The sequence below is a fragment of the Humulus lupulus genome, chromosome 4 (genome assembly GCF_963169125.1).
Source record: "Humulus lupulus chromosome 4, drHumLupu1.1, whole genome shotgun sequence".
NCBI classification, from domain to species: domain Eukaryota; kingdom Viridiplantae; phylum Streptophyta; class Magnoliopsida; order Rosales; family Cannabaceae; genus Humulus; species Humulus lupulus.
Genome location: NC_084796.1, coordinates 222,842,124 through 222,858,620, shown reverse-complemented (window position 1 = coordinate 222,858,620; position 16,497 = coordinate 222,842,124). Strand labels below are relative to the sequence as shown.

Sequence of the window (16,497 nt, the reverse complement as noted above, 5' to 3'; positions counted from 1 at the left end):
CTACCTAGGATGTTGAGTTGGAAGTAGTGCTGGTTAGTCACGGTTAGACTGAAATAATGATCGGGATTGATTTGGAACTTGCGATTGATAATTGGCAAGTATATTCCTATGAATAAACGGTGAAACACAAAAAGAAGATCTTGTAGGAATGGTTACATATCCTACCACTCTGGAATAGATGGTTAATGATATATAGATCAAATGAGTGATCCAAAGGATATTGGCATTAAGAGGAAGATGTGGGGATAAACCTTAGGTTACCCCTTACGATTATTGTATCCAGGAAGTATGAATGGGTGTTGAGACTACAATCTGTGTATCGGGACGGCGCACGACCTAATCGTTTAGTAAACAAGATATGATAATCCAGAGCTAGAAGGATTATTATGACTCTAGTGTATCCTAAAGTTAGTATGGAGGGATATAATTATGGTCCCTAAGGGTGGACCACCTTGGATAACAAATGAGATGAATGGATGCAAAAGTTGTGATTTGACCAATTGGGTTAACACACCATGGTTGGTGTGAGTGAGATATCAAAAGGGGGAGTGGGTGCGAGAGGAGACAGGACGTCTCCATTGGACCCCGAGGTCGATAGTGTCAGATTGAGACCCATGGACTCCTTGGTTCTTGGAAAAGGGTCATGGAGTGGCTCTGAGTAGGATATTATGAGATTGGGAATGAGAAGTGTTTATTCTAGAAAATAAAACCCGGGACATGAAGTATCTTGGTTAAAAAATGGCTTAGAGGACTAGTGAAATTATTAAGAAACATTGAGGGCAGGAGTGTCTGTGTTATTACGAGGACATAAGAGTTTGCAAGTCTAGATATGGGAATGTGGAATTCCAAGATTAAGGGCTTTGTGTTCTCCTTGTATTATGAACTAACAAGAATATGATGGTTTAGAAAGGAAAGAGGAGTTTGACTCTAGAGTTGATATATGTTTGTGAGATCTTAATAGGGATTAGGCCAGGGGCCTACAAATTGGACTTCCACAGCATGAGTAGAGGCTCACAGGGTGTTACTGGTGCCAATATTGAAGAAAGAGGGTGACGAGTACGACCCCTGATTGGGTGAAGAAACCATGGAAATTCAGTGAAACTTATCGTATAAGGAAAAGCCAGTGGAAATTATGGGTAAAAGAGATGAAGTCTTATAGATTAAGACTATCATTCTTGTGAAAGTGTTGCAAAGAAGTGGCGAGGTAAAGGACCTGACTCTGGAGTTATAGTCCGGTTTGCAGAATTAGTAGCCCGAGATGTTGAGTAAATTTCGAGGACGGAATTTTAATAAGGAGGGGATAGTTGTAACATCCCGAATTTGATATTAAGGCCGAGTGCCTTGACTACAGTGCCTGAATGGCCTAATTGGGATTATATGAGCGAGTAATTGGTTATATGTATGATGGTGTGATATAAATGAATTGTGTGGTAATGTGATTAGACATGCATGTTTGTGTGTATTAAATATGCAAGTCGGCCCATTTTTTTTAATATGGGCATGTTTGTAATTTTGGCACGTTGAGGGCATAAATGTAATTATGTTTGTATTGTGAGTGAGACCCCAGTGTTATGGGGATATATTTGAGATGTGTGGTCTGAGACGATCCTAGGGAGCGGATTAGCAGAATAGTCACAATGGGGTCAGATACCCGGCTAGGGGTGAGCCTAGGGGTATTTTGAGAACTTGGCATATGCCTGGAATTATTGGGCAGCAGGTAATTATTTAGTAATTATTTGGGTATGTCGGATTAAATGGGGAACTATAGGACAATTTGAGGATTAGCGGGAAATGTGGCGAATGACAATTTTTCCTTGGGGCCATTAAAGGATAAAAATATGCTTAAAGGGTGTCTCTGTCCTTTGGCCAAGGGATAGACCCAACCTTAGAGTGACTTAGCCATTCTGAGTTGTGTAGAACCTAGGGGAAACACTTAGAACACAGAGGATATTCTCAGCCTTGTCTCTCTCTCTCTCTCCCTACTTGATTCTCTCATTTCCCTTTGGTGTGCATACAAGCTAGTGGGGGTTCTTGGAGAATTGGTGCAAGAATTGAAGATTTGAAAGCTTGGGGACTAAGGAAATAAGCAAGGATCACTAGAGGATTAACTCAGGGTCTTCCTTTGCAGAAGGGGTAAGTGAATTCCTATGTTTTCTTATTGAATTGTGAGTTTGGTTTTGGTGTTCTTGAGTTTCAAACTCAATGTTTGAATATTGGGTTGTGATGGACTTTTGCTTAGCTATTAGTGTGGTTGTGTTGTCTATGGTATTTGGGAATGCATGAGGGGCTTAATTCTGGCTTTAGTTTATGTCTAGGATGGATTTGTGGTGAATTGGGTTCAGTGAAAACGTAGAAAATGGTAAAGTTTCTGGGGTTTGGGGCTCGAGTCGCGGCCCTGTTCATCAGGCATCGCGGTTCTCTTGAACACAGAGGCCTGGGGGCCTCAAAAATTTTCCTAGGCGCCACGGAGCGCCTCAGCTTGCACAACGGACCATGTTCCCCATATGTGAGAGCGATGCTCTCTGACTTGAGCGCGCCGCGACCCTTAAGGGCTGGGCTCAAATGAGAATTTTTGGCTATTTGAGAGTTTTAGGCTTGAGAACCCAAATTTTAAGGCTCGGGAAGGACCTTACTACCCGGTTTAGTAGGATTCGAGGTCCCGAAGGCTAGTATTTTAATCCGAAGTTCTAAACTAATTAGAGCTTGATGGATATCTATTTGTTATGGCCTTGTGACTAGGTTTTAACGCTCAGGCTCGGGATTAGGAGTCGTGCTCAGGATCGCTTTGGGTTGTCAGTTCGGGACAACAGGTAAGAGAATTGTTTGCACCCGTAGAGCTGTGTGGAGTATAGTGATGTATGTATTTTTTTTATAGCTATTATGTCATACATGTGATTGTGGCAGATCGGCACGAGCCGAGCGCGGAAGAGCCAGAAGCGGCAAGAGCTGGGAGCGCCAAAGGGCTGGGATCGGTGTAAGCATGCTGAATGCAGGCTGCCAGGGCGAGACCCTCTAAGGGTGTTGTACACACCCGTTCAGTTATGGTCACAGACTTGGTGCTTGTTAGTCAGCTCGTTTGGAAAAGGCCACAGCTATGCTATTGTGCTGTTGTGTTACTGTACTGTTGTGCTATTGTACTATTAGGCTGTTATGTTGTTGTGCTATTATGCTGCAGTGTTGTTGTGCATTGCAATAGGAACTGGTAATTGTTTATTGTTTTGATTAAGTATGTATTTTTTGAAATAAATTATTGTATGTTGTGCTTGAAGTTCTTTTTCTGGGCCTCGGCTCATGGGTGCTCTGTGGTGTAGGTAAGCGCAAGGAAAAGGTCGAACAACCATGAGTTGGAGGGCATGGAGCGGTGTGTACATGTTTGGCCTACCTGATCACCACGATTGGGGTTGTTTTGAGGAACACGTGGTAAATGTTCGATTTTGTCGCTTAGGTCGAATGTACCATACCTTTGGGTTGTAAATGTATTTCAAAATAGTATTTGGGATCCCAATGTAACATTTTTATGAATTTTAATGAATGACCAACTCTTTATACTTAATGTTCATTAAATGAGTCTTTATTTTGATTTAATCACACTTTTTAACCTAAAACATCGATTAGCGAGCTAATGACACATTTATAAATCACATGGTAATGACTCTAAGGAAGTAGGGCGTTACAGATGGCATCAAGTTCATGAACTCTGGCAATCTTTCTAACACCGCTTGACCTCTCATCAAACCATTAGTGGTTGCTGGTGGCCATGTCTTCTAACATTTCATATGCTTCATTGGCACTCTTACTCATGAATGTCCCTCCAGCCGTGACAATCCACTGTAAAAGCTGAGGACCAACATCCACTTTTCAATGACGTGATGGGGGAATTTTCTCAACAGCTCCTTAAAACACTCCCATGCATCATACAAAGACTCCCCCTCCATCTGATAGAAATTATTAATCTCTCCCCTCAACTTTGCTGCCTTTGATGGAGGAAAGAACTTGGCCAGGAATTTTTGAGCTAAATGCTACCAAGTATTTATAGAGTTGGATTGAAGGGAGTTCAACCAACTTTTAGCTCTATCTCGTAGAGAAAATGGGAATAGCCTCAATCTGATTGCATCATCGCTCACCCCATTATACTTGAACATTGCACATAACTCCAGAAAATAAGCTAAATGCGTGTGAGGGTCTTCTGAAGGTAAGCCAACAAATTTCATGGTGGATTGTCCCATTTGTAAAATCGTTGGCTTAATCTTAAAGTTATTAGCCTCCACAGCCAGTGGTCTTATACATGTTTGCACTCTTGTAACAGTTGGGAGTACATAATCTAGTAAGCTTTTTACAACGGGATTCTGAGCTCATCCTAGAACCACTTCATGCACACATCCATTCAACTCATCATTGTTTTGAGGATTTTCCATAACCACAGTTGGACCAATATCTCTCTTGTTTCTACGATTCTACCTACACGCTTTCTCAATCTCAAGATTAATAGGAACAATGCTATCTACTCCTCTTCTGCTACGCATATAACAAAACTACCTGAAAAAATGGTCATGAATGCACGCAAAACAAGTTAGAAACAGTTCAAAGAACAACCAAATTAGAAATAAAATTAATTACTTTTATATTGATAATTTTCAGTCCCCGACAACGGCGCCAAAAACTTGTTGCGAAAATTAAAGCTATGCAAATGCAGACAATCGTAATTTGTAATAAATCTTGGTAAGACCAAGTATATTTATCAATTACAAATTAATTAGTTCTTAATTTCTATTTGGCTAATGAAAATTGGATTTGTAAAATTTAAAATCAACAAAGCATAAATAAATGCAAAGTGCACAAATAAATTAACAACAAGAACACAAGAATGAAATTCACGAACGAGAACAATTAGGGACTCTAATCTCCTCTTCTAACCACTCTATGATTCTTTAATGCATTCACCCCTTAAATTCTTCTCACTAAAATGATAGGAATACAAAAGTATTAACTATTCAAATTAAGAAATAGAAAACTCGACCTAATGTGAATTCCTTATATCTCTATGGTCAATTCAAACAATGAGAAGCAATAAGTACAACCCTAAATCACGTAGACAAATTTGATACTCTCGTTCTAAATTGAAATCTATGTCTACTCAATTTTAGCATATTCAAATCTCACTTTTCAGATTTTGATTCAAATTCATAAATCGCATGTAAAAGGTGCGCAATTAATCACATACGTAATAAACACAAATTGAGTAAATTTTAGATGAAGAAGAAATAGACAAATGCATTAAATCATAATAGAGTTTCAAGAGAGTCAATTAGAAACCCTATTAATGAAATTAGTTCATAATCATTCTAAAAACATTAAAAGCACTTAAGCTAAACATAAGAATGAAAGGAAATAGAAAAAAAAAACTCTTTAAAACAAATTGAGATGCTCTCTTAGGTGTTCCCCACTTTTGATTTTTGTCCCCTCTTTTCTGTCTAATTCTCTCATCTCGAAATTAGGTTTAAAACCTAATTTTTTCTTCAAAAGCAATGCGAGCCATGATCCAACTATTCTAGCGCCATAGCTCGTGTCTAAATTATCATTGGGCTTCAATCAACCTTTTCAGCACTGAGACCCATGTATATTTTCTGGGCAGACATCCTCATTAGTGGCGCGGCCCTTTGTTCTTGCGCCGCGAGTCGTGTCAAACTTCGAAAAATAGGCTTTCTGCCTTGGACCTGGCTGCGGCTCAGCATCATAGCAGCAGCGTCGCGACCCTTAACAATTTCTTCAACTTTTGTGATTTTGGTATCGAAAATTCACCGAAGCCATAAAATTGCTTGAGGATTCATATTTTCACGAAATAAACACCAAAAAGCCAAATTTTCATCATTCTTCTGCCATTTTGCTCCAATTGTTCTTTTCCTTTATTTATGAGCTAAAACCTGAAAAAAAAAAAAAAAAAGCGCAAAATTAAAGCATCATATTGTACTAAACAGCTAAAAAGATTAATAAAAAAACTACCTAAACACAACACAAAACTAGACCCAACAAGCATCTGAGTAGGAAGGGTTCCTCAAGACTACCATCAAGGGTCGCGAGGGATACCCCTCTATGTGATCACCTGAAAGAGCAAGGACCACCCTAACATGCGCGCCCACTACTTATGACACATGGGGTGAATACCTGAGAACGTTGTTGTCCCCCCTCCATACCGTCAACATGAGAGGATGTTAGAATACCAGAATCGCCCTTAGAAATAGGCTGCGCATCATATGACATTGCCTCAACTATGACAATCGTGATCATACGTGTGTGGTCCCAGAAGCTCCTAGGGAGCAATTAAAGAGTTGTTTAACATCAAAAGTCCTAAAAAATTACTCAAGACATATTTTGGTGAGGCTCCATAGCGTAATGAGGGATTAACCTAACATTTAAGCTTCTATTGTAACAAGCCCCCATTTAGGGGCACTAATCTTACTAAGTTGCCTATAAATAGGGTTGGAACACTCATTGTAAACACAAGCCAACTTTTGCATGTCAAAATGCTGGCAAACTACAAACCCTAAAAGTACTTGAACCCGAGGAAGCTTTCCACTAATACAAGGGAATCATGGACTAGGCTTAATTAATAAGTTGAACCACTAAAATTTTATTATCATTTATCTTTCTTTAGTTCTCATACATTATTCTTTCTTTGGAAAAATCTAGAGTCAACAATATATTGTTGAAAATCTTAAAAAATAATTTACTTTTGCCTTATTACTCATAAATAATATATATTTAATATATAATCTAGAATTTTTATATGCAATTACTTATAAAATTGTATATGTTTTAAGTGTCATCATCTCCATTCCCAACACCACTAACACGCTTGCTCTACTTGCCACACCCACATTTAGACTAAAAGTAATTAAAGATTTATCAAAATTGACATGCTGTCTGGAAGCCTTCTCATATGTAGATAAAATGCTACAAATAGTGGTAGAAACTTGAGAATTAGCTTAGCAAAAATTATACTATCACCAGCGAAGAAAAAGTGTGAGACTCGAGTGTATTACATCGAAAACCAATTAGCTTCTCCCGATCCTTCGTACCTTGAATAATAGATGAAAGAGAGTCCACACAAAATAAGAATATATATGGCAACAAAAGACACCCTTGTCAATGACCTCGAGAAGGAGATACAAAACCATAAGAATGCCCATTCAACATCTCAAATTACCTAATAAGGCTTAGGGCCTCGATTAGGGGGCCAGGATAGAAAATTATAGAAATTATGTGATTATGTGATATATATATGTGTGTATCACTATATGATTATGTGAGTTATATTATAATATGACTTGATATGAATGTTTAGGTGTATTAAATATGCATGTAGGCCCGTTATGGGTATATTTGCCATATATGTGATATATGTGGGACCACATCATTATTTGGATACATTTGGGTTACTCGGCACGAGACGATCCTAGGGAGCAAGCTAGTGGGAAAGTCACAACGGGACCAATACTTGACTCGAGGTGAGTCAAGGGGTATTTTGGGTATTTAGTACATTACTGGGATATTGGGTAATGGGAATGAATATTTGAGGATATATTTGGAGTTAGTAAGATCAAGAGGGAATTCTGGGGATTTTGACTATCTTACCCTCAAGGACGTTTTTGGGTACCCGACCCTTGGGATTTGCTTAAGGTTACTTAAACTCGAAGTAACCTCTCATAACTATAAAACTCAGAAAACTCTCTCGTTCTTTCTCCGGTTCTCTCATTTCATCTCGTTAACATTTTTGAAGGAAACTCGAGTTTTAGGGCTCGAATTCAAGGGCTTGATAGTCGGAGCATTTAGCTTGGAAACAACGTAATCAGAGGTAATCTAAGCTTTGAATTTATGAGTTTTGGTTTCCTTAAGTTTCTTGAGTTTTGATTTGGGTTTTATGTTTTGGTGAGTTGTTGATCCATTTGAATGGTGTGTTATGTCGCCTAGGACATCCTAGGAATGTTGTGATATTTAATGGTGGGTTTGGTAAGGATTTAGGGTGAGTTTTGGAAGGATTTGGAGATGTGAAATCTGGATTCACGAGGTCGTGTTGTGACCATGTTCTTGGGGTGTCGCGATCCTCCTGAACTTAGAGGTAAGGGGCGGTTTCTTGATGCGAGGTCGCGCCGTGGCGCCTATTAGGCTGCGCCGCAGCCCGTATTCAATGAGAGGAGAGGCTGGGGCCTCTGACTTGGGTGGGCCGTAGCACTTAAGGAAATTTTGAGCCTTGGGAAGGTTTTGAGTGTGGGAACCAAAACCTAAGGGCTCAGGATAGATCCTACCACCCGGCTTAGTAGAATTCGATGTCCCGGAGGCTAAGACTCGGTCCGAAAGCTTTTATTCACTCATTATTGATGGGATTCTATATGATGGTTTTGACTAGGTTATCGCTTGGGGCTCAGAACCAGGATCGTGCTCGAGGGTCATTCATTCTTAACCCGTACAAGGACCAAAGGTAAGAAAACTGCACCCGATATGTGATACATGTGATTATGGCTTGGCCCGAATTGTTGAATAGGAATATGAATAAGGCATGAATGCCTGAGAATGTGCATGATTATGATTATGCTTGTAATTTTTTATTAAGCATGTTGAATGCTTTGTATTTGGATATTTAATATATGATATATGTTTGTGTGCATTATCTGATTGAGAAAGACTTAACTTATGAGTCAAGGATGGCAATAGCGCTGGTCATTTTGGTTAGGCTAACCAGGAGCGCATCATACGTTTGTCCGACCTAATGGTCGTGGAAAATTCAGCGCCAGGTACGCTGGACCAGCTCCAAGGCTGGTGTAACACCCTGGATAGCCAGGACCGCTACACTGTGTACTTATAAAGGTGCAGGACCTGCTAATAAAGTCATTAATTTAAAAACGTGCCACTAAACATGTATGAGTGAGGGTTAAAAAGGTTTTGGTCTCAAAAGTCTCACTTTATATAATTAAACAATTTTATGCATGGGATCCCAAAAAGAAATAGAGTTTAAAAGTTGAATTATAGACTCCCCAAAATACAGACAACTGTCAGCCATACTAAGGCAAAATGAACATTTCTGGTTCTCGCGTCCCTGCCTAAACCTCAACATTCTGCTTGCAGAGCTCTCCAAATCAGGGATGATCAAGTTTGCCCTTGCCTTTACCTGCACCACGCGGCACCCATGAGCCAAGGCCTAGCAAGAAAACATAATACACATCACATACAGTATCAGTAAACAATTAATCCTTTAAAGCATGTTAAAACACTCAATACTCATGTTAACCCTATAGCATGTATTCAGATTCCAAGATACAAGTGAACATCACTAATAATCAAATACACAATAATCAGGGTTGATAACCTAGGCCGCACCCTCTGTTTAACCCACTGACTCCGGCCCGCTTAAACCGAGCTCAGTGCATAATAAGCTGTCCTCGGCTACCAATGGCCGAGCCGCGCCCTGTGCGCTAGTTTAACCTTGGCATGCTTAGGCCGTTGGTTTACTATTTACATGGTATAATACCATTCTTTCAAGCATACATACTAGGGAGCCCTTAGTCCCGTTACAAATATACAACTGGGTGTAGTTTTCTTACCTTTAATTTCTTCGTTTATTAATTACAAGCGACATCCCTCGAGCACGATCCTTTCCCGAGCCCTAGCTTTAACACCTAATCACAACAAAGGTATTGGCTTCCATTAATATTTAGATATAGGTTTTCGGGTACAAAACTAACTTCCGGGAAATCGAATTCCACCAAGCACGGTAGTGAAATCGATCCTGAGCACCCTAAGCTAGATTCCCGTGCTTTAAAACTCTAAATGTTCAAGTACACACCTAAGGGATGCGGCCCATGAAGCTTAGCCGCGGCCCTTCCTTTGGGCACCGCAGCGCTTACCCCTAGCCGAGCCTCCCTGGCTCATTTGCATCCTAGGGCCGTAGCGCTCAAGAACAGAGCCGTGGCCCTTCCCTTCGTGCCCAGAAATTCCACAATTTTCAACCTCTAAACCTTACCTGAAATCATCCCGAAACTTCCTAATTCAAAACCAATTAATCCCAACACTTTGAGAATGATTCTAACAACCTAATTCAACTGAAAACTTAACTTAAAACTCATTGAAATCCTACTTTCAATTTCTGAAACTCAAGAACTTCAACACCCAACCAGCCATGCAAAACTCGAATTTAAACCTCTAATTCACAAATTGAAGCTTACCTCTTCTGCTGAACCACTTCTCTAAGCAATATCCAAGTTAATTCCCAAGCTTTCAGCTTCAACCTTTAACATCAAAATCACAATTACCTCCCTACTCAGAAGAACTCAGAGTTTCTAACCTCAAAAACACAATTTAATTCTCACCTTGGCCTTGATTAAATGTTCCTTGAATAATGCTTGAGCTAAGCTTCTAAATCCCCACTGAAATCCTCTAAAATCCCAACTCAAATCCTCTAGATTTTCTCTGTTTTTCTTGTGTCTTTCCTAGTTTCCTTGAGAGAGAAGAGGGAGAGAGAGAAAGAATCGGTCTAATTTTATTTTCCACTAGCTTTTGTTTAACTAAGTCTATCCTTTATCCCGTTAAGTCAAATCCCGTGGCTCGAGGTGCCGGAAACGTCCCCGAGGGCAAAACGGTAAAATTCCCCAATATTCCCGCCTAGACCTCCTAACCTCGAATATACCTCCATATACTTATTTCCATAACCCGATAGTCTAAATAAATACCTGATACCTAAAATACCCCTGACTTATCCAAAGTCAAATACTAAGCCCCATTGTGACTTTTCCCGCTATCTAGCTCCATAGGATCGCCTCAAGTCGGACGCTGCAGATTTACCCACATAATAATGTAGTTCTCACGAATACCTTATATATATCACATTAACATCAATATAATCATACAAGCATTTTAATCATATAATTATGCATTTAAATCAATTAAATCATTCAAATCGCATTTAACCCAATTATGCCCTCTCGACACACTAATCAAGGCCCTTAAGCCTCATTAGCGAATTTAGGTTCGTTACAGCTGGTTATATAGAGGATAGGGTAATGGGCCCCAGGGTGACTTATTAGTCCCATATCCTAGGGCTGGGCCCTAGACTTGACTTATGAGTCAAGAACGACCTTAGCACGCTGAGTGCTGGTCGAAAGCATTGACTTATAAGTCAAGGACGGCAATAGCATTGAGTGCTGGTCGAAAAGCATTGACTTATAAGTCAATAATGGCAATAGCGTTGAGCGCTAGTCAAAAAGCATTGACTTATAAGTATAGGGCGGCGATAGCGCGCTGAGCGCTGGTCGATATGTTTACGCCTAATCAGAAGCGTGACATACGCTTGAGTGAACTATTGGTCATGGAATACTAAAGCGTCAGGTACGCTGGGCCAGCTCCAAGGTTGGTTATACAGAGGATAGGGCAAAGGGGCTTGGGGTGACTCATCAATCCCATATCATAGGGCGCTAACCCCAGTATGATTTCTTAATCATGTATCAAGGTGCTGAGTCCCACTATGATTTATTAATCATGTATTAGGGCACTGAGCCCCTGTATGATTCATTAATCATGTATTTTGGGCAACGGGCTCTGGTATGATTCATCAATCATTTAATTAGGGTAGCTGGCCCCATATGACGCATTAGTCATTTATATGAGTGGTATGCATGCATGAGTAGGATTATTACTGCTAGGCATGCTTATTATGATTTGGTAACATGTTATTAACTGCTTATGAGCATGTTTAAGTTTTCTTGCTGAGCCTTGGCTCACAGGAGCTTTATGGTGCAGGTAAGGAGAAAAGAAAGTTGGACCACCTTGATTTGGAGAGATTCGGTGACGATGTGTACATATGCGGCTGCTCGACTACCATGGCCGGGGTTTCTCATAAGAACTAGGGTCAAACCCTATTTTTTCTCTTAGGTCGGCTGGTTGTAACTTTTTAATTGTAATTAACATTTTTGAATGTAGTTTGGGATCCCATGTATGAAAGTAAACATTTTTAGTAAAAAAGTTGTACCTTTTGACCAAAATTTTCAACCTAAAATCGTTAATCATGTTTAGTCATACAATTATGGCCAAATGACTCGTTTAGCGAGTCTAGCACTATTTAAAATACACAGTGTAACGGTCCCTGAGTAGTAGGGCGCTACAGTTAGTATTGATCATTAAATGTATCTAAATTCATCTTATCATCATTTAATTATTTAGTTCATTATATTCAAGATTAACATTCATATCATGAACATGTTTATTTGATTATCAAGTATTGCACTCATACTAAGAATTTGAATCTAAATCAATATCTACGATTTGGAATATTGCATTATTATCATTATTCGTTGTTGATTTGCAAAGAGTAAAGTCATATATTCCCAACAATCAAAATCTCTATTTCTAATTACTTTCAATTTTGTGTTTTTCACAATCAACAACGAGGGAAATTGGTTCATCTTCTATAACCTTCTAATCCTTTTTTCAAGATTTGGTTTGTGTTGGACACATAACCATGAAAGATCAAGAAAATTCTATTTTTAAATGCTCTACATGAATATGGATATGGATTCAAAGTCTTTATCAACAAAGGATGACACAACTTAATGGGATTACATGCTTAAGGAGATTGGTATCATCAAGTTCCTTTAGATTTCAAGAATTTGAATGAAATGTATTGATGGCCATATTTTTACGTGTTTGAGATTATTGTTTATATCAAAAGTACAATGGTGATTGTTATTAAATAATTCAAGGGTTGTTGTTGTACTTGTTTTGTTTGTGAAGTTATTAATCATCATGTGATATATGTTAATTGAAAAATTAACCATAATAAGACTGGGGTCAATATAATTGATGATGAGATCTTTGTGACCTTAATTGAATTTAATGCATTCGATGATGAATGTATGATACCTAAAGAGAATTGGCATGGTTCATGCATGTAGTGATGAGACTAATGCAACCTTAAGAGATGGTGAAGTCAATGCAATTGATGTTGAGATCATCGCAACCTTAAGTGAAGTTAATGCAATCCAAGGAAAGGTGCAAGGATGGTGGTATGATACTTGTGCCACCATTCATGCAACCTATGATAAAACTCTTTTCAAAACCTTTGAAAGTTCAAAGGTGGGACTTGAAGTCTAAATGGGAAATGAAAAGAGATCCAAGATACTTGGAAGGGGCTGGATTGATGTGTTCTCCACTAATGGAAAGAAAGTGACCCTAATTAATGTTTTCTATGTTCTCGATATGACTAGAAATATTATATGTGGAAGTCTATTGAGTAAATTCGACATCAAAATGGAGTTTGCATTCGGTAAACTCACTTTGACTAAATTTGACACTTTTTTTGGAAATGCTTATATATGTGATGGAATGATCAAACTTTGTGCTCTTGATAGTGACAATAATGATATGGCATTTAAATCTTGTAATGTGATTAATTCTAATTCTATTACTTTGTGGCATAATAGACTTGCTCATATAGGTTATAACACAATTAAAATATTTGTTAAATGTGGATTAATTAATTGTGATGTGAATGAGCATGATAAATGTGAATTATGTGTTAAATCTAAAATGGTAAAGAAACTTTTTCAAGTGTTGATAAATGTTCAAACTTGCTAGATTTAATACATAGTGATTTATGTGAATTGAATGATCTATTGACTAGAGGAGGAAATAGATACTTCATGACTTTTGTAGATAATTGCTCTAGGTATACTTGTGTGTATTTACTTAAGAGTAAGGATGAGGCATTTTATGAATTTAAAATCTATAAATCTGAAGTAGAACATCAATTGGAAATGAAAATAAAGGCTCTTAGAAGTGATAGAGGGGGTGAATAATCTTCAAATGATTTCAATGTGTTTTGTAAACAACATGGCATTATACATGAATGCACTACACCATACACTCCACAACAAAATGGAATAGCTAAAAGAAAGAATATGACTTATCTTGAGATGATTAACTCTATGCTTTTACATGCTTAATTGTGTTATAATTTGTGGGGTGAAGCCTTGCTTGCTGTGTGTCATATATTGAATCGAATTCTTATGCAAAAGAACAGTGTGTCTCCATATGAGTTATGGAGAGGACAGAAGCCTAACTTAGGCTATCTTAAAGTGTGGGGGTGCCTTGCTTATTGGAAGAGCACAGAGCCTAAAAGGACCAAATTGGGTCCACGGGTCGTAAACTGTGCATTTGTTGGCTATGCCTCAAATAACAAGGCCTATAGGCTATTAGACTTGGAGTGTAATGTGATAATTGAATAAAGAAAGTTAGAGTTCTTTGAGAATATGTTATATTGTGATAGCAATTCTCAAGAACCCACAAGTCTTGGATAATCTCTTAAAGAGAAAGATCCAAAGGTTGATGAACAACCTATATTGCCTCGGAGAAGCCAAAGGCTTAAATAATTTCATATGGCTCTACCTAGGTTGATGATATGTTGATTTTGAGTAATGATATGAAAGGCATAATGGAAACGAAGAAGTTTCTATCTTCCACTTTCAAGATTTAAGACCTTAGAGAGGTTGATACCATCTTGGGAATGAAAGTGAGAAAAAATAGTGGGGGTTATGCCTTAAGTCAAGAACACTATGTTAAGAAAATGCTTGACAAGTTTAGTCATCTCAAAATCAAAGAGGAAAATACACCATTTGATTCCAGCATAAAGCTTAAAAAGAATAATGGTAGAGCAGTGACTCAACTTGAGTATGCAAGTGCATTATGGAGTCTAATGTACGTCGCTCGTCGTATAAGAGTGGATTTGCATATGTAGTTAGTAAACTAGCTAGGTTTACTAGCAATCCAAGTATGGAACATTGGAAAGCGATTGGGAGAGTTCAAGGGTACCTTAAAAGGACCAAGTAGCTAGGCCTCCAATATTCAAAGTTCCCGGAGATACTTGAAGGATATTCTGATGTGAGTTGGATACCAAGTGTATGAGATACTCTCTCCACAAGTGATTGGGTGTTTATGCTCAGAGGAGGAGCGGTTTCTTGGGGTTCTATGAAACAAACATGTATTTCACACTCAACCATGGAGGCCGAATTTATAGCTCTAGCGGAAACTAGCAAAGAGGTTGTGTGGCTTAGGGATCTCATGTTGGAGATCGCAATTCTTGAGGATGAGGTATCGACGATCTCGATACTTTGTGATAGTCAAGCCACATTGTCTAGAGCATATAATGGTGTATATAATGGGAAGTCTAGACATATAAGTCTAAGACATGAGTATGTGAGAGAATTGATTTGTGGAGGAATCATATCGATATCATATGTTAAGACAAGTGAGAACTTAGCGGATCCATTTACAAAACCTCTTGCAAAGAGGTTAGTAAGTTGTACTTCAAAAGGGATGGGACTAAAACTCCTAGAATAATATATTCACCAATGATGGCAACCCAGCTCCAAACTTGTGAAAATCAAGGGCAAGAGTTCAATAGGTAAGAAAAAGTTATTGGGTGAATAGTTTCAACACTAACAAAGTCATGAGTTCCATCCAATGATGGTTAGTGTTGGTTGCTACCGAGTGAGGGTTAAGCCTAGGGATTTTAATGAAGTTCAGCTGTAACTTCACCTATGTGAATTTAAAGGTGGTGTTGCCTCTCATGGGAGTTGAAGTTTTCCTCGGAAAGTTCATGAAATGGATGAGCACATGGCCATATGAGTGCCAAGCAAGAAAATGGAAAAATGAATGGTTAAGTGGATGTGTGTGTGGTATTACTGGTTTTATCATTAAGGAGTACTTGGTTCAATCTATAAGACACCAATGACTTCGATAAGGCTTTGTAATACTTTCACTAAGATAAAGTTCAAATCAAAAGATACTTTATTTTATGCACCAAAATGGTTAAGCTAAGAAGAGAGGAATATATTTAACCAAGTGGGGGAATGTTGAGAGTGGTTAAATATAATGGTTAAGATGTTTACACATTGAGGTGAAAAACTCTTAATGATTTTCACTTAAAGAGAAGTGAAAACATGATATTGTGTAGAAGGCATCTAAAAGTTACTTTAGAGAGTCTAAAATGATACAATGAGGTATCCAAACATTCCCAAAAAGTTTGGTAGCATTTGGAGAAATTTTAGGACCATTGGAAGGGTCCAAAGTCAGAGAGGGAGGCGATGTGTCACCCCCTAAGTGGTGTAGCACCGCCAAAATGCGAACGGCTTCAAAATCCCTACCAGGCGATGCATCGCTGCATGCAGCCGATACATCACATGGGCAGTCTTTTAAGACCGTACAATTTACGTAAAACACTCCAAATGATGTGTTTTAAATACTCTAATCCTATTGGTTAGACTAACGATGATGCCTACACTATATATATGGGTTATTAGAGTTGAAAAGACTTCATCACACTTTCCAACTCTCTCTCTAACCTCGTTCTCTCTCTAGCTTTCTAAGACCAAGGTTTTCTCCAAGAAACTCATCAAGCATTGCTTGACTTGCATGAGTTTTAAGGCTTGTTCAATCCGAAATATCATTCTACTC

The 16,497-nt window shown here is 38.5% G+C and overlaps 1 non-coding gene across 1 annotated transcript; it reads left to right on the top strand.

The window, feature by feature from the left end:
* Positions 1-3,861: 3,861 nt before the first annotated feature.
* On the top strand, positions 3,862-3,968 carry LOC133833563 (small nucleolar RNA R71). Its single transcript, XR_009892937.1, has one exon. It is a non-coding gene; the product is annotated as a small nucleolar RNA R71 (small nucleolar RNA).
* Positions 3,969-16,497: the final 12,529 nt, after the last annotated feature.